This window comes from Schistocerca cancellata, chromosome 6 (genome assembly GCF_023864275.1).
Source record: "Schistocerca cancellata isolate TAMUIC-IGC-003103 chromosome 6, iqSchCanc2.1, whole genome shotgun sequence".
Taxonomy (NCBI): Eukaryota; Metazoa; Arthropoda; class Insecta; order Orthoptera; family Acrididae; genus Schistocerca; species Schistocerca cancellata.
Window position 1 is genome coordinate 285,580,010 of NC_064631.1, and position 18,952 is coordinate 285,598,961.

Here is an 18,952-nt window from a genome sequence, read left to right on the forward strand (position 1 = left end):
ATTTACATTCATAAGTCAGGTTTTTGTTCAACAAGCATACAGCTGTGGTTGTATATTTTTTACATTGTAGGAAACTTCACTTGAGAAAACTGGAATTGCAAGGAGACATGTTGGCTGGCCATTACTTGACCTCAGGAGATGAAATTTCAATTACTGCTGATAGAAATAATTAAAAAACTTTTTAAGGTTTTAGGACCTGTTTTCCTTCATCAAGGAGGAAAGAACTGACATCAGGTTGAGAGGGATCTCCCCCCACCTCCCCCTCTCCTCCCCTCTTCTCCTCTCCTCTTCTCCCCTCCTGAACCCCTCCCCTCCCACCCGTCCCTTCCCCTCCCCAATTCCATTATTTATTCTTTTACTTTTTTATGTTCATCTTGCTGCTGCCTCCCCCCCCCCCCCCTCTTTTTTCTGCTTTCTTCCAGTTCCTGATGGAATTATTCATTTAATTTTTCTTTTACCTTCCTCCTTAATTCGTCGTGATTCTCTCTCTTTCCCTTCTATCAGCTCTGAACTAAAAGTGGCCCAGTGTTCGTCTTTGACCTTCTATTCTTTCTGACACCTTCCCCTTTATATTTGTCTCCCCTCATCTTCATAGCAGGTAGGTCGCTCTCAACCTGCTGTCTGAACGGTCTCTTGCTCCTTTCAAACTTTCCTCAATGAATCACTCTTTTCTTCGTGATGAAGGAATGATTTACTGCTGGATTTTTCTGTGTGGTACAGTTTGAAGTATCAAAAGCACGATATTTATTTTCAGTAATGGAGATTTCTGGATGGAAAAATACGTAAAATGAGGAAAAGGCAACCATTCACCTATAACGGAACAATGCATGGTGCACAGAAACATGTAACAGAAAACGGTATTCACCCTAGCTTCTGAACTCTTGCTCTTTTTCTAGCAAAAGTACGCATGTTCACACAAAAAACCCCACAGACACCCAAGCACACTCTCCCATAGCAGCAGTGAGCCTTATTATTGAATATCAATTATTGAAAGCAGTTGCCTGAGCAGGTGGAGGGGGGGTTAGGGAAGGATGCGGAATGTTAGGAGCGGGTAGTGGGATAGTCTGAAGCAGGTCTTTCGACAGGTGACTCAATGGCTGCACAAGATGAAAAGAGTTCAGAGGGTTGGCATATAAGAAATAGGTGGACAGATAGATAGATAGAGGGAGGTCGGGGTAGGAAAAGAAAGGGGGGGGAGGGAGTAGAGGAAGGTGGTGATGAGAAGAGAGGTATCTACATCATGATATTGTACATACACTCACAATCTGTGGTGTTTAAAGAACATGAAAGAGTGGTGAGGATAGGGCAGTATTGTTGACATTGAGCTGACACTGCACTGTAGCTTCTTCTTCTTCTTCTTCTTCTTCTTCTTTTTCTTTCTCCTCCTCCTCTTCTTCAGGTTTTTAAAAATAATCGTGAGTTTCAATGTAATAGCAATACAATAGCAACAGTCAGGCACTCAACCTGCATATTAAGGACTGAACTGCTATTGCTGTTCACCTCATGTGTCACACTTCAGCTGCTGTGGCACTCTACTCCAGTTTGAGAGTTAAAAAAAAATACCAAGATACTGAAATTAGACTGACATGATTATAAATTAGCAAGAAGGGAGAGAGAACTAGAGACTCAAACATGCCCAGGACTAGAGTGGGTTCAACAGTAAAATCGTATGAACATCTAATTACCACATGTGATATTTAGAGACATTAGATTCATGAGAAGGATGCAATGATAAAGCAGCCAGCATAAAATAGGAATTTTACTCAAACTGAAATGCATCTCTAGAGGCTGAGGTTTATCCCCTGAGCATAGTTTTGACAGTGTTAGCATACTGTCAAAGTATTGATAAATAAATTTCCATATTTTACAGCTAAGTAATACTACTACTCCAATTTTGCTTCAGATTTCTCTTCAGAAGTTACATAAAGAGCAAAATGAGTGTGACTTTGTGTAACATTTATTTCTTCATTGTTCACATATTAGTAGATAAAATATGGGTTATTCTTTATGGACTGCAAATGATGTCCCAAAGATTTGTTCAGTACTCATTTAGAAAATAGTAAATACATCTGTTTATTTAGAGAACAATTAAAGTACTGATTTACAAAGTCTACAATGGAAATGACTCATCTTTGCAGAATTATGCATACACGGGCTTAATAGACTAAGCAAAGTCTTTTAAAACTTCCATCTGAAAGTGATGCAAAGTATGTGTGGGAATAGTGATCATTATTAAAGTTCTGAGGAGCTATATTCCTTTATCAGCATATGAGGTTTGTACATATGTAAGATATATACAGGGTGAGTCACTAACTATTGCTACCTAGAATAATTCCGAAAGTATGACAGTAACTGCAAAGTTTGTGGGACAAATGTTGCATGGTACAACGGGGGCCATAATATGATATTGGTTTTTTGTTGCTAGGTAGGGTCGCATCAGAAATATGAAGATCAACTTTGTTTTTTTAAATGGGATGCTGTAATTTGGCATTTATTTTCTGATATCAAAACGAATCCAGTGATATATAACAGAATGTCAAAAAGGTGGCATGAACGTCCATTTACAGAAGGTGTTCGAAGTGATGACCATTGGTAGCAATGAAGTGCTGCAATTTTCTTGTCATGGATTGAGTAGTATTCCTTATCGCTTCAGCACTTATCAAAGCACATGCTCTGACAATTCTCTCTTGTACATCGTTCAAATAGTAAATATTCACTGAATACGGAGTATCCGTCTAACGTGCCATTGACACGTAAAGACCATTTGACAGTTTCACAATACAACACTAATAGGAACAGTAAGACTAGTATTGTCGAATCAATCTCTTTTTCTAGCAAAAGTACGCATGTTCACACAAAAAAACCCACAGACACCCAAGCACACTCTCCCATAGTAGCAGTGAGCCTTATTATTGAATATCAATTATTGAAAGCAGTTGCCTGAGCAGGTGGAGGGGGGGTTAGGGAAGGATGCGGAATGTTAGGAGCGGGTAGTGGGATAGTCTGAAGCAGGTCTTTCGACAGGTGACTCAATGGCTGCACAAGATGAAAAGAGTTCAGAGGGTTGGCATATAAGAAATAGGTGGACAGATAGATAGATAGAGGGAGGTCGGGGTAGGAAAAGAAAGGGGGGGGGAGGGAGTAGAGGAAGGTGGTGATGAGAAGAGAGGTATCTACATCATGATATTGTACATACACTCACAATCTGTGGTGTTTAAAGAACATGAAAGAGTGGTGAGGATAGGGCAGTATTGTTGACATTGAGCTGACACTGCACTGTAGCTTCTTCTTCTTCTTCTTCTTCTTCTTCTTCTTTCTCCTCCTCCTCTTCTTCAGGTTTTTAAAAATAATCGTGAGTTTCAATGTAATAGCAATACAATAGCAACAGTCAGGCACTCAACCTGCATATTAAGGACTGAACTGCTATTGCTGTTCACCTCATGTGTCACACTTCAGCTGCTGTGGCACTCTACTCCAGTTTGAGAGTTAAAAAAAAATACCAAGATACTGAAATTAGACTGACATGATTATAAATTAGCAAGAAGGGAGAGAGAACTAGAGACTCAAACATGCCCAGGACTAGAGTGGGTTCAACAGTAAAATCGTATGAACATCTAATTACCACATGTGATATTTAGAGACATTAGATTCATGAGAAGGATGCAATGATAAAGCAGCCAGCATAAAATAGGAATTTTACTCAAACTGAAATGCATCTCTAGAGGCTGAGGTTTATCCCCTGAGCATAGTTTTGACAGTGTTAGCATACTGTCAAAGTATTGATAAATAAATTTCCATATTTTACAGCTAAGTAATACTACTACTCCAATTTTGCTTCAGATTTCTCTTCAGAAGTTACATAAAGAGCAAAATGAGTGTGACTTTGTGTAACATTTATTTCTTCATTGTTCACATATTAGTAGATAAAATATGGGTTATTCTTTATGGACTGCAAATGATGTCCCAAAGATTTGTTCAGTACTCATTTAGAAAATAGTAAATACATCTGTTTATTTAGAGAACAATTAAAGTACTGATTTACAAAGTCTACAATGGAAATGACTCATCTTTGCAGAATTATGCATACACGGGCTTAATAGACTAAGCAAAGTCTTTTAAAACTTCCATCTGAAAGTGATGCAAAGTATGTGTGGGAATAGTGATCATTATTAAAGTTCTGAGGAGCTATATTCCTTTATCAGCATATGAGGTTTGTACATATGTAAGATATATACAGGGTGAGTCACTAACTATTGCTACCTAGAATAATTCCGAAAGTATGACAGTAACTGCAAAGTTTGTGGGACAAATGTTGCATGGTACAACGGGGGCCATAATATGATATTGGTTTTTTGTTGCTAGGTAGGGTCGCATCAGAAATATGAAGATCAACTTTGTTTTTTTAAATGGGATGCTGTAATTTGGCATTTATTTTCTGATATCAAAACGAATCCAGTGATATATAACAGAATGTCAAAAAGGTGGCATGAACGTCCATTTACAGAAGGTGTTCGAAGTGATGACCATTGGTAGCAATGAAGTGCTGCAATTTTCTTGTCATGGATTGAGTAGTATTCCTTATCGCTTCAGCACTTATCAAAGCACATGCTCTGACAATTCTCTCTCGTACATCGTTCAAATAGTAAATATTCACTGAATACGGAGTATCCGTCTAACGTGCCATTGACACGTAAAGACCATTTGACAGTTTCACAATACAACACTAATAGGAACAGTAAGACTAGTATTGTCGAATCAATCTCTTTTTCTAGCAAAAGTACGCATGTTCACACAAAAAACCCCACAGACACCCAAGCACACTCTCCCATAGTAGCAGTGAGCCTTATTATTGAATATCAATTATTGAAAGCAGTTGCCTGAGCAGGTGGAGGGGGGGTTAGGGAAGGATGCGGAATGTTAGGAGCGGGTAGTGGGATAGTCTGAAGCAGGTCTTTCGACAGGTGACTCAATGGCTGCACAAGATGAAAAGAGTTCAGAGGGTTGGCATATAAGAAATAGGTGGACAGATAGATAGATAGAGGGAGGTCGGGGTAGGAAAAGAAAGGGGGGGGGAGGGAGTAGAGGAAGGTGGTGATGAGAAGAGAGGTATCTACATCATGATATTGTACATACACTCACAATCTGTGGTGTTTAAAGAACATGAAAGAGTGGTGAGGATAGGGCAGTATTGTTGACATTGAGCTGACACTGCACTGTAGCTTCTTCTTCTTCTTCTTCTTCTTCTTCTTCTTCTTTCTCCTCCTCCTCTTCTTCAGGTTTTTAAAAATAATCGTGAGTTTCAATGTAATAGCAATACAATAGCAACAGTCAGGCACTCAACCTGCATATTAAGGACTGAACTGCTATTGCTGTTCACCTCATGTGTCACACTTCAGCTGCTGTGGCACTCTACTCCAGTTTGAGAGTTAAAAAAAAATACCAAGATACTGAAATTAGACTGACATGATTATAAATTAGCAAGAAGGGAGAGAGAACTAGAGACTCAAACATGCCCAGGACTAGAGTGGGTTCAACAGTAAAATCGTATGAACATCTAATTACCACATGTGATATTTAGAGACATTAGATTCATGAGAAGGATGCAATGATAAAGCAGCCAGCATAAAATAGGAATTTTACTCAAACTGAAATGCATCTCTAGAGGCTGAGGTTTATCCCCTGAGCATAGTTTTGACAGTGTTAGCATACTGTCAAAGTATTGATAAATAAATTTCCATATTTTACAGCTAAGTAATACTACTACTCCAATTTTGCTTCAGATTTCTCTTCAGAAGTTACATAAAGAGCAAAATGAGTGTGACTTTGTGTAACATTTATTTCTTCATTGTTCACATATTAGTAGATAAAATATGGGTTATTCTTTATGGACTGCAAATGATGTCCCAAAGATTTGTTCAGTACTCATTTAGAAAATAGTAAATACATCTGTTTATTTAGAGAACAATTAAAGTACTGATTTACAAAGTCTACAATGGAAATGACTCATCTTTGCAGAATTATGCATACACGGGCTTAATAGACTAAGCAAAGTCTTTTAAAACTTCCATCTGAAAGTGATGCAAAGTATGTGTGGGAATAGTGATCATTATTAAAGTTCTGAGGAGCTATATTCCTTTATCAGCATATGAGGTTTGTACATATGTAAGATATATACAGGGTGAGTCACTAACTATTGCTACCTAGAATAATTCCGAAAGTATGACAGTAACTGCAAAGTTTGTGGGACAAATGTTGCATGGTACAACGGGGGCCATAATATGATATTGGTTTTTTGTTGCTAGGTAGGGTCGCATCAGAAATATGAAGATCAACTTTGTTTTTTTAAATGGGATGCTGTAATTTGGCATTTATTTTCTGATATCAAAACGAATCCAGTGATATATAACAGAATGTCAAAAAGGTGGCATGAACGTCCATTTACAGAAGGTGTTCGAAGTGATGACCATTGGTAGCAATGAAGTGCTGCAATTTTCTTGTCATGGATTGAGTAGTATTCCTTATCGCTTCAGCACTTATCAAAGCACATGCTCTGACAATTCTCTCTCGTACATCGTTCAAATAGTAAATATTCACTGAATACGGAGTATCCGTCTAACGTGCCATTGACACGTAAAGACCATTTGACAGTTTCACAATACAACACTAATAGGAACAGTAAGACTAGTATTGTCGAATCAAGCAAAAGTGAATGATGCATTCCTTCGAAGAACAAATCGATATGCTTCTCATTTATGGAGAATGCCAACGAAATTCAGTGAGAGCTAGAGACTTATACAGCGAAAGATTTTCTCAACTTACTCACCTTACACGTCGTACATTTAAATATGTGTATGATAAATGGAGAACAATTGGATCTTTAATGCACCAGAAACATATCCGGCAAAAGAAAGTTACTAACAAGGAATAGGTAATTGGTATTCTTGCCACTGTAGTTCGAGATCCTTGTGTTAGTTCGCGTCAAATCGCAAGGGAATCTGGCATGAGCCAGGGTAGTGTTGTTCGTGTTCTGCATTGCCATAAGTATCATCCTCAGCATATCAGTCTTCACCAAGAATTAACTGGTACGGATTGTATGCATTGCACTGAATTCTGCCAATGGGCTTAATTTCATGTTCAGAGGGATGACACATTTATTAATTTGATTTTATTTACTGATGAGGCTACATTCATGAACCATGGAAATGTTAGTTTGCATAAAATGCATTATTGGGCAACTGAAAATCCATGTTGGCTGCAAGTTGCACACCAAAAACTGTGCTTGGTGAATGTATGATGTGGGATTCTGGAGGACTGAATTATAGGCCCCTATTTCATCGAAGGAAATCTTAATGGTAGGTAGTACACCACATTCTTGGAAGAAATACCTTTAGGAACAAGGAACAGATTGCGGCATCGACACGATGGGTGTCCGACTCATTTTTCACTGATGGCTAGAAATGAGTTTCAGATACAATTCCCAAATCATTGGATTGGACGCGGAGGAGATGTGTCGTGGCTGGCTCGTTCGCCAGACTTGATGCCTCTGGATTTTTTCTTGTGGGGATTTGTAAAATACATTGTTTATAAAGACATTCCAACTACATCTGAAGATATGTGTGAGAGAATTGTCAGAGCATGTGCTTCGATAAGCGCCAATGTGATAAGGAATACCACTCAATCCATGATAAGAAGATTGCAGCACTGCATTGATACCAATGGTCCATACTTGGAACACCTTCTGTAGATGGATGTTCATGCCATCTTTGTGACCTTCATTGACCTTCAGAAATCTTACTGTTACACATCATGGATTCGTCTCAATAGCCACTATCTGAAAATGAGTGCCAAATTATAGCATAAAAAAAAAGTTGACCTTCATATCTCTGAAGCGTCCCCACCTAGCAACAAAAAACCAACATCATATTATGGTCCCCATTGTCCCATGCAACTTTTGTCTTTTGTCCCAAAAACTTTTCAACTCCTACCATACTTTCGGAGTTATTCTTGATGGCAATAGTTAGTGACCCACCCTGTATATATCTGTACACACTCAAATGCTGATTGCAATGGTAGTCTTCACTTATATAAATGCATTTTCATTCACAATTTTTTTCTGTTCAGTAATGTACTATAGTATCCACCATCTGTGTATTGTTTATCACTGGTTCAGCAAATAAAAAATGTAGGCTTATATATGTATTTTATCATCAAAATGTTTAAGAATAAAAACTTATGTCCTAAAGAAGTTAATTACTGATTGCAGAAATGTAATCACTGTTTTCTTGTGCATTAACATCATCCTTTCTAGTAGTGTTCATGTTACCTTACTCAACATCTGGCAGGGCCCTGTTTTGTACAGTCATCTTACTCTTACTCTGATCTGAAACTTCTCAGAATGGGGTGTTGAAGACTTACAATAATCTGCCTGTAACCAACAATCTCACCATGATAGTCAATCATTTTTTGTAAAACATTAGATAAACGAAGGGGCAGTTCGTAAGCCGGCCTGTACTTAATTTACAATTAGTTGCAACACAGATTGTGGCAAAACTTAATGTCCCACAAAAAGATGACAAAATGCTTTCTTCTTCCCACTGATCAGCCAGAACATTATGGCCAGTGACCTTCTATAGATATAAACCCATCCAGGTGATAGCAAGGAACGCCTGCTAGTCAGACACTAGCACAGTGCATGTAGTATCAGTTAGTGTGCTGTCCGTGTGTAGAATGGGGAAGGTGCGCGATCTGTCTGAGTTTGACTAAGGGCAGATTGTGGTGGCCCGGAGGCTCGGCACAAATGTTTTGGAAGCTGCATGACTTGTTGGGTGTTTCAGGGGTGCTGTGACGAGGTTCTTTAGCAAAACCAAGGTGAAATCATGTCAAGTCATCATGGGGTTGGTTGGCCATCCGTCATTACAGATGTCGGACATTGTAGGTTGGGCAGACTGTTACGACAGGTGGTGATCTGCGGTGGAACTAATGTCAGACTTTAATGATGGACTGATTACAAGTGTGTGGGAATGCACAGTGCACCGGACACTCCTAACGACGGGCCTCCTCAGCCAATGACCCGTGCATGTGCCAATCTTAACACTACACCGTCGATAACTATCACTGCAATGGGAACATGATCATTGGCTCTGGATGTTGGCACAGTGGTAGAGTGTTGCATGGTCGGATGAATCCCAATACCTTCATCATCATGCTGATGGCAGGGCACGAATCCATTGTTTCTAGGGAAACAGCTCCTTGACATCTGTACTGCAGTACGGGGCAAGCTGGTGGTGGCCCCATTATGTTCTGGGGAACATTCATGTTGGGAACCATGGACCCAGTGGAACTCATGCAAGGCACCATGATAGCCAAGGAGTATTGTACACTAGTTACAGGCCACATACACCCCATCATGACTATCAGTTTCCCCAAGGCCACGAGCGTGATGGAGTGTTTAAAGGAACACAGTGATGGGTTCCAATTGATGTTCTGGCCCCCAACACATGAGATCTGATCCAAAGTCAACGCATCTGGGATGTGATTGAACATCGCGTCCAATATCATCATCTCCTTTCCAGGAATTTATGGGAATTAGGTGGCTTGTGCGTGCAGATGTGTTGCAAACTCCCTCCAGCGACCTACCGAGGCCTCATTGCTTCCATGCCATGAAGTGTCGCCACTGTTTTCTGTGCTAAAGGTGGACATACCAGCTATTAGGTAGGAGGTTGTAATGTTCTGGTTGATCAGTGTACATATGTGGATGTGATCACGATAGTCCTCTTCCTGACTCCTAGACGCCCTTGTGAAAACGACGGCGATATGAATCCTGTATGAAAATCTATGGTACCCTGGAAATGATAGCTTCCTATGAAGTGCACATAAGCTATTCCCTGAGATTACTGCAGTCGCTAAGCCTCTGTTGGTTTCGTGGAAGCAATTTCAGTGAGTGTAAGAACCACCTGGTTCATATAACTGAAAGCCAAAATTCTCTCATTATTGACGAGGAAACATATTATTTACCTCATCAGACATTTTGGTTCAGTATCTCCTCATCATGGTTGGAGTATCAGTAAAGAGTTGTTCTACCTACATCTTCTGCTTACAACAGTTGACCATAATTTTATCCATTTGTCACTTGTCTATGACTGTTATTAATTATAATAAATGAAATTCACCCCTTTCAGAATGTCCTTTGTTAAAGGCTTCGTGTTTTGTAATATTAATCCTCATCTTTAGGCATCTGGTACTGCAACTACATTATTGGACTATTGAACCATAAAGTAAATTAAATTAGTTGAGATTCAAAGTAATATCCGAACAGTGAAACAATTTTCATCAAATCATAACTCACTTGACCATGGACAGTTAACAATAACTTGGCATAGAGTGTGTTACCAGTCTCCACTTATGGGCTGTGGTATATGTTAAGAAAAATGACAAATATTACTTTCCAAGCTACTCTGTGTTAAAAATATTGGAATGAGCAACTTTTAACAGAAACTCCAGACATACAGGATCATCCTTATTTTCCTCATCCAAATAATTTCCTTTGTATTACTATATATTATGTGTAGTATTACAAAAGAAAATTTTGTTCTTCTTTTGTGTGTCCTTATTGGGCTTAAAGTGCCATTACTGCACTGGTAGGCTGAGATTTGTGTAACACTTCGTCTTCCATTTCATGAATTCAAATTTTATTTCAGCTTCTCTCCTTTTTTTAATATAAATGTATGCATAGTTTATATACTAGACTTCTAATACCTGGTACTATATTAATTCAGGGTGTTGACTCTTCTGTAAGATCTGAAATTCTCAGGGAATTATATTTTACCTGAAAAAATCGGAAATCTCACGGAATTTCAGGAATTGCATAAAATCTCAGGGAATTCTGTGTTTTTAACCTGGCATTGAACTTGAATTTTATACCATTTTATAAATCACAAATTTTTAAATACTGATAACTCAAAATATATTAGTTATGTGAATATTATTCCATATAAATTATCAGTGTTCAAAAATGTTTAAACTACTGCTTATGGGTGTTGTCTAGCTCAAGTGAGAGGAAAGAAAAGTAATTGTTGTGGTATGCTCACACCACCCCCCTCCGCTTCCCACCAGTCACCATTAATTTACAGGAGTTTCTTGACGCAATCTTCCTCCTCGCGCCTGGAATGGTTTTTTTTGAGTAGCAACCTTGTAATAGTAATGAAGTTTTGTTCACATTAATCTGTGAGCTGTATATTTTGATTAAAATAACTTTGTGATTGGTGGATGTCAGTGCTGCGGAGCAGAGTTGCTAGTTTGTATACAACAGGCCATGTGCTTATGAGATCAATACTTGCACTTGCATTCCAAAGAAGTGCCTAGCAACTGTTGTAACATAGTGGGGAGGGCAGAGGTGGTTGGTGTAGCATGGGTACAGGGATGCTTATGATACTATACCCACACTTTTAAAGCAGTGAAATGACCATTCAGTCACACACATCTTGAAGTAACAAACTATCTAAATGAGTAGAAAAATTGGAAGATGCGAACACAACCGAATTTTTGGTAATACACTATATCATTAACCAAAGCCCACCACTTATATGTGAATCCCTGTCACTATCGTCCTTGTGGTCACTAGCATTGTCAGAATTTAATGAACTAATAAGTTGTTCAGTGTTATTTGCCCTACACATTCATCTCCCGTGCTTTCATTATTATTTGCTTTGTGTGTTTTACAACATTATGATGATTTAAATATGGTTTATAGCATTCTTTCCTAATCTTTTGACTTCTGCCAGCATACAGTTTCTATTGTTCCTTGCCACATAACCATTAAAATTGATCCCGTATGCGTTCAATGAAATTGAAATGGCAGTGATGTGGTGGCTATCTGAGGATCTTAGGAATATATACCTCCTTTATTTTATTTTTTCCTAGTTCATTTAAAACATTAGAAGCAAAATTGGTTTATTATGAGCCACGAGGTCCAATAATTCACCCTTTCTGCAGTTGCCTGGTATGAGAATGTTTTTATGTTGTAGCAATCAGTCAAGAATGTATTTTTTTCCGCAAGCTACTGTAGGCACCTTATTGTAGATAGTCAAATGATATGTAGCATTGTCCATAACTGTTACTGAAGGTTTTCTTAAGTTTCTCACACTGAGTCCTTTAACGACACTAAAATTTGTCTCCATTCATTTCTTCATGGTAATCAGCAGTTTTCTTCTACTTGAATTTCCAATTTTTTACATTATTTCATGTAGAAATAAACTCAACACTCAGTTTAAATAATTATTAAAATAATAAAAGATTAATAATATCTAAAATGAGGACATTGCTTTTATGACCACATTTTTACAAGAATATAGATGTCTTACAGAAAAATAACAAATAAGCTTAAATAAAGACAAAAGAGTAAGAAAATATAAAACGTGTTCCACTGTGTATTTGAACACACTACTTTTCTGTTTCCACTTCAGTGCTTTATTCTTATCCTGATGTGTCACACAGATAGTTTGTCTCATTTAATCTTGTTAGATTACACTGTTACTGGAAAGTAAATGCACGTGTGACTGATCTGATAAATTACCTAAGAAACAGAAACACAAACACACAACTGAAACTGGCATAGTATGAAAGAATAGCTTTGATTATGGTGTGGAGAGACAGATGGTGACTATGTAAATTATAGTTACTCCACATTGTAATGAGACATGGTTCTCCTTCCACCCTTAAAAACAAATTTAGTATGAGAGCTATATTTCATGTACGGTAACTTTGATGTAAATGTAAAGTACCAAACAACATTTTTGCTACATATTCTCCTAATTAAGTGCTGTAGATTTCTCAATTTTTAGAACAACCTAATAATTATTGCTCTATAATGGAAAGATAAGCCATTCATTATCACACTACAATATGGGACTGTAATGTGCGAAAGAATTAGAATTTTTGATAAAATACCTTCTTTATGATCAGCTGATAAAGGTTGTGAATCTGATATTTTACTGTACTTCCTGTCAGCCCCTCCTGACCTCTGTGACCAGCCATGCCAGACCCTCTCCCACACACTATGACAGTTGTCAAGGCTCTGCTGCTTGTACCTGCAGAACAGACAACACAGCTAACATGTCGAGTCCAAGAAACAACTGCGATTGACTGATGTGCAGCTCTGACTGAACATCTCACTGAAATGCCAACCACAAAACTATTTTAATTGAAATATAGTTTCTGAATCTTTGATACCGACATTCAGCTTGTAAATAGTCAGGGTGTATACGACCCGGGAGATCCGGGAAAAACGCGGGAATTTTCTCTTCCGGGAGAAAACCGAGAAAAACCCGGGGTATTTCTAGAATTCCGGGAATTTTTCATTGTTTTAGTTTTCAGTTATGTTTTTGTACTTTTGGCTGGTAAGAACTGATACTCTAACGAAGGATATTACTGTATCCCGCTACTGCAGAATAATACTTCAACAATAAAACATAAACGAGAGAAAAAAACGAAAATGACTTAAACTGCAAAGGAAATGCGCCATATACAACAACGACACACAGTGTTCATGCAAACGTCTGCCAATTGAAAATGTGTCAAAGGCCTTAGGAAGACCATGCAGTGCTTCATGACAACAAATTGCCTCCAATGGACGTAAAGTCGCAACTGTTTACATTTGATTTGTTTTAGCAGTTACGCGCGGGCTCATGCACATGCGCACTTGAATCACGTTCGAGTAGTAGATTCTCCCGCTTCTGGCAACAGGAATGTATCTGTTGGCTGTGCAAGCAATCGCAGCAAGCAGCTAGATGCTACCGGGAAAAGGGGTGCCAAATTCATATTCTTGAGGAAAACAACTTGTTTCACAAAGCATGTAGCATCCAGCGCACGTTTGCCTATCGATTATTCATATCATTTTGAAACGCTTCCCTGTTGGTTTTTGAACATTTTTCAACACATTTTAAGTTGATTTCTGAATTAATCATAAGTTGACTAATGAATGCATGCATAGTGTACGTGTTGTCTCTGTCAGGAGAATCCTCGTCGCATCTAGAAATAAACTTTCCGCAGAAAAAATGGGTGGGGCTATATGAGCTGAGGGAGTAAAGCCCAACGGATGAATGCCAATCGCTGTCTGATTATGTGGTTGATTGGGTTTGCGAATAATCAGCATTGTTATAATTACTAGCGAAATCCATAGATTCAGAAGACCAGAGTGGAAATAAATGACTGACAGGAATAACAAGTGAGAAAGATTATGTATTATCTTCTCGGTGTATCCAAGAAAAAGAAATTTTGACAGAAAATTTTTGGCCAGATCGCTACACTAGTAAGGATCAGTAGTACAGTACCCGTATAGCAGCCGCGTAAGTTCTATTTTGGAAGTAAAGCGGAAAAACCGGAAAATAATCGTGGGAAAAAACTAACCCTGTGATTCTGGCAGGGTTAGTGAAGTTAATCGGCGAACAAATTTTGACAGTGGCAGCAATAGCAACAGAATTGGTGATGACAAGATTGTTTGTTAGAATGAGGAAGGAGAAAAAACGGGGACTTCACACAAATTATGGAAGAATAAGACGATTCCAAATTTATATAAAAATTTCGTAATACTGCTTTTCGATTTCATGCTTGAGAAGCTGGTGCGTATGAATGAAATGTGAAACTATTTCCTAACATAAAGCTTTTTGCTTGTAGTAGGCCTAATAGGCATTTGATATTGGTACTTATTGGATTATATTCTGTCGTGTTATAAAAATGGCCATTTGTGGCAAAACAGTCTCGTTTATTTGGTGTGTTACAAAATTGCTGCCATATTAGAAAGACCTATTTTGTTTTATCTAGCAGACAGTGACAAAATAGACGTAATCAGATCAAGAAACCACACCAGTCTTAGGTATTATTTGTATTAACAGCTTTTTCAGTATTAGATAATGACATTTCAATTTTTCATGTAGCAAAACGTTTGACGAACTTTGATGAGGTAATAGATTCTTTCGCAGAAAGGAAAGCACACCTCGTAAAGGTGTAGCAAGATTAGAGAGAAAAAAATGCTAGTAACTAAGGTTTGAAGAAATGCATAATTTCTTGCTTATCTCTTGTCAGTATTGGCTTTATATATATCCTATATTTAATTTTATGTCACACAAAACAGCAAATTATTAGCTATTAGGCAATAAAGAGTTCAGATTTTCTTGTTCTCTCAATTACAAACAATCCCATCCGCTATTAATTGTGAGATTTTTTTTAAAGAGGGGGCAGGCTGTCAAACCGGCCGACTGAGCGCAGGAGAGGCACCACAAGACATTTCAATTTCCACTCTCCTGAATACAGTTTGGTCGTGCTGTAGAAAAATGCTTTATGAAGAGGCGTGGCATTGCACTTTGGCATACTGATGACCAAATAATATGTCTTATATTCCCTAAATACATTCGTTTTATGTTTCAGACTTTTCAGATAGATGTGCGCTACAAGATGAACATATTTTAAAAATTCGATTTTTTAAAAATATTGACCCGGTTTGCAAATGTCATAGATCCGGGGCTGATACGCAGAGCAGTCTGAGCAATAGCGCATAGTCTCCACGTAACCCATGTTTACATTTAGAGATTTTGCTGTTTCCCCTTTGTTTACCCTCACGTCAAATGAAAACGAAACTGGTATCTGTGGCCGGGAGCCATCAAGTGAATTAAAACACATTCACATACCGTATTTACTCGAATCTAAGCCGCACTTTTTTTCCAGTTTTCGTAATCCAAAAAACCGCCTGCGGCTTAGAATCGAGTGCAAAGCAAGCGGAAGTTATGAAAAATGTTGGAACGTGCCGCCACAACTAACTTCTGCCGTCGAATATATGTAGCGCGACACAAGCATGCTTTGTAGGCACAAAGATAAATACTGGCGCCAAAACCTCTGCGTCAGTAAATAAATTAAAAAAAAAAAAATTGGAAGACGAGCTTTTTTTCTCCGCCGCGAGTTTCGACCACTGCATTTTCATACATTATCCAACGAAGTAAATACAAATTCCGTATTGTTCATCTTCGAATGTAGCACAATTTCAGTGTACTACGAAAATCTGACTGGCAAGACTGTTTGGGATGTTTGTCAATATGGCCAACTCTACGTTCTGAATTTTTTCCTATCTGTGAGAAGAGATGGTTGCTAATAGGAACCTGATGAAATTTGAATCACATACAGTATTCTCTTCACCATAAGAATAATACGAATATAAACATTTTGCCATGTATTCTTTTGTGTTTGCTGCTATCTCATTTAAATCCTGTCTGCCTGATAAACTACGAAACTAGAGTGAGACAACAGCAAACGCGGAAGAATATACCTATCGTGTCATGTTTATATTCGTATTATTCTTATGCCTAATAATGATACAGTATGAAATGAAGCACGGCAAGTGACTAGATTTTTAAATCTAAGATGACTCTAATTTCTGTGCAGAATTTGATGTAATAAAGAAGCGGCCGCAAAGATTTTCAAACGGAGAAAAATTTTCGCCTAACTCTCGTTCAGAACATGTTCTATCATAAGCAGTCTATTATTTGATTCTTGTTGATCATTATCAAAGAAAGCAGCAGTGTAAGTAACAACAAATAGCAGTCTCTTGCCATTGTTTCGCTAATGAGACGATTCCTCTCTTTTTTTTTTAATTGTACGCGGCGGTAGCGCGCACAAAAGCAAGCCATGCCGCGAGCCGCGACAGGCCGTAAACACGCACTATCAGAATGCGACAAACAATGCATGACACAGTGCAGTAATGCATTTTCAACTTAAGAGTGACGCAAATACCTATAACAAAGAAAACGGCACTTATCAGATCAAAGCAAAATAAGCAATCGATTCAAACCAGACGAAGCACGTGAAAAAGGAAGGGTACCCGTATAAATACGGACGGAGCGCCTGACGCATAGCAATGGCTATGTGGTAAAGCTTAACTGCTAAGCTTACGACTCGAACCAAACTACTGTAGCTGTATTGTCATTCATTCGACCTAAATTGTGTCTCATATTACAATGGACCAACTTTGTTTCAATTTGGAGGTGTGGCCTAAAACTTTTCTCTCCCCTTGAATTTCGAGTCTCAAATTTCAGGTGCGGCTTAGATTCGGGAAATTTTTTTTTCCTTGATTTCGAGTCTCATTTTTCAGGTGCGGCTTAGATTCGAGTAAATACGGTAATTAAGCAAGGCTGAAATATGTCATTAGATTCAGATTTTATTTTATTTCTACCTTTCTGACAGTCAAGCATTAATTGCCTTGCGCAACAATGAAGTTATTTTTGTCTGTTTGCTAAAGAAATTAGGCTTTTGTTAACCTTTTCAGCAGAGGCAGTCAACATATTTGAAACGAAATGTTTAATTCCACAGTACTGGCTAGTTTGAACTGTTCTCTGCATTTCAAGTGCACGTTTTCATTTTGTAGCACGTTTGGCATTATGCCATAATAAAGACCCAAACATGATATAATACAGTACTGGTGCTCCAAGAAAATTTACATCCCGAAAACCACACTGAAAAGCTTAATATTAGGTCGAGGTCTATTTCATTGTGAATCTCGACATATGAATATGCCCTTTTAGTATGCACTTTAAATGTGCACATTTTAATATGGTTCACGAAATTCCGATGCTCTTGCAGTATCCTCTGATGTCTTGTTTCTTTTATGACATAATGTATGATATTTCAATGTTTTACACGTACGTACATACGGGCTTCCTACGGGTTATCTGTGCTCTCTGGCAACTGCTGAAACGAACCTATTTCTAACAGGTCGCGGGAAAATATTGTGAATGGTGGTTTGAAAAGTGTTGCTTTCAAAGTAAATATCCTTTTACGTTAGTTGAGCTATGTGCAAGAATGTATTATGAATTTATTAAATCACATAGCGTTTGACTCTCATTTAAAAATCAACTCGTTGATGACGAGCTATTTAGAAGAATTTCGAACCCTGAAGATCAAACATTTATGCCATTGTTAAAAATTTTACTGGCACATTTGTGTGATATATCTTAAAGTGTAACATGCGCAAAAAAGATCAACACTATATGCGAAAGCTTACCTTCTCTTGCAGCTTGAGACCAATATTATATGTGAAAGCTTTTCTTTTCTTGTAGCAACACTATGTATATTAATTTAAACTATTAACTTTCCCTGTTTGTGTGTTCGTATTACTTAACAGTGATGTTGCTGTTGGCTGACTACATCTCGTGTCCTATGCTCTGAATATCCGCTGTCATCGGCTGGTGAGATCACGTGACATGAGCTACGAACGGATTACAAGAGCGCATCGACATCTCGATTTCAATGATTCGGAAAGTAACATGCGGTGTTTGCTGGAATTCCAATGTGTGCTGTCGTAATACGAAAATACGCAGCGTACACGTTGCTTCACATCAAAGATATTTCCAAAATGTTTCTTTTTCCCTGAGTTTCACTTTCTAAAGAGCTGGGAAATTGTACGCCCGTGTATAAAACCATAACCACTCAAAGGATTGATAAGCGAAAATATACTGTCACCCGGGAGAAAGTGTATTTTTAACCGGGAAATCCGGGAAAAATCCGGGATTTTTTTTTCCTTGTCCACGTATACACCCTGATAGTGAAAATATAAGATCTGAATGGGAAGAAGGAGAAAAAAAAAATTCCGGGCAAGATGAAAAATAGGCAAAGAAAAAGGCTGTTTTAACCTGTGTCCATTAACATAACTGTCCCAGTGGCAATTATTACTGTATGTCTGAAGTTCCACCTATTTTTGTAAAACTCTTTGCTTCTCAGTTTCCTTCCTCAAACATATTGCAGTATGTTTGTGTGTCTCATTAATGGGTCCTTATTTTTATTGCATGTTGTAGTTGCTAATTTGTTTGGTTTGGAAAACACATGGATTCCTTTTCTTGAGTTGTGAGTTGCCTATCATGGTTATCATCCCCCCCGCCCCTTTCCCCAACTAGTATACTTCTTCGTGTGCATA

At 38.1% G+C, this 18,952-nt stretch overlaps 1 protein-coding gene across 4 annotated transcripts in view; it reads left to right on the forward strand.

Moving 5' to 3' along the window:
- The window catches only part of LOC126088526 (GATOR complex protein WDR59), a 271,830-nt gene that overhangs the window by 150,193 nt on the left and 102,685 nt on the right, over positions 1 to 18,952 (forward strand). The gene's annotated exons all lie outside the window — the stretch shown is intronic.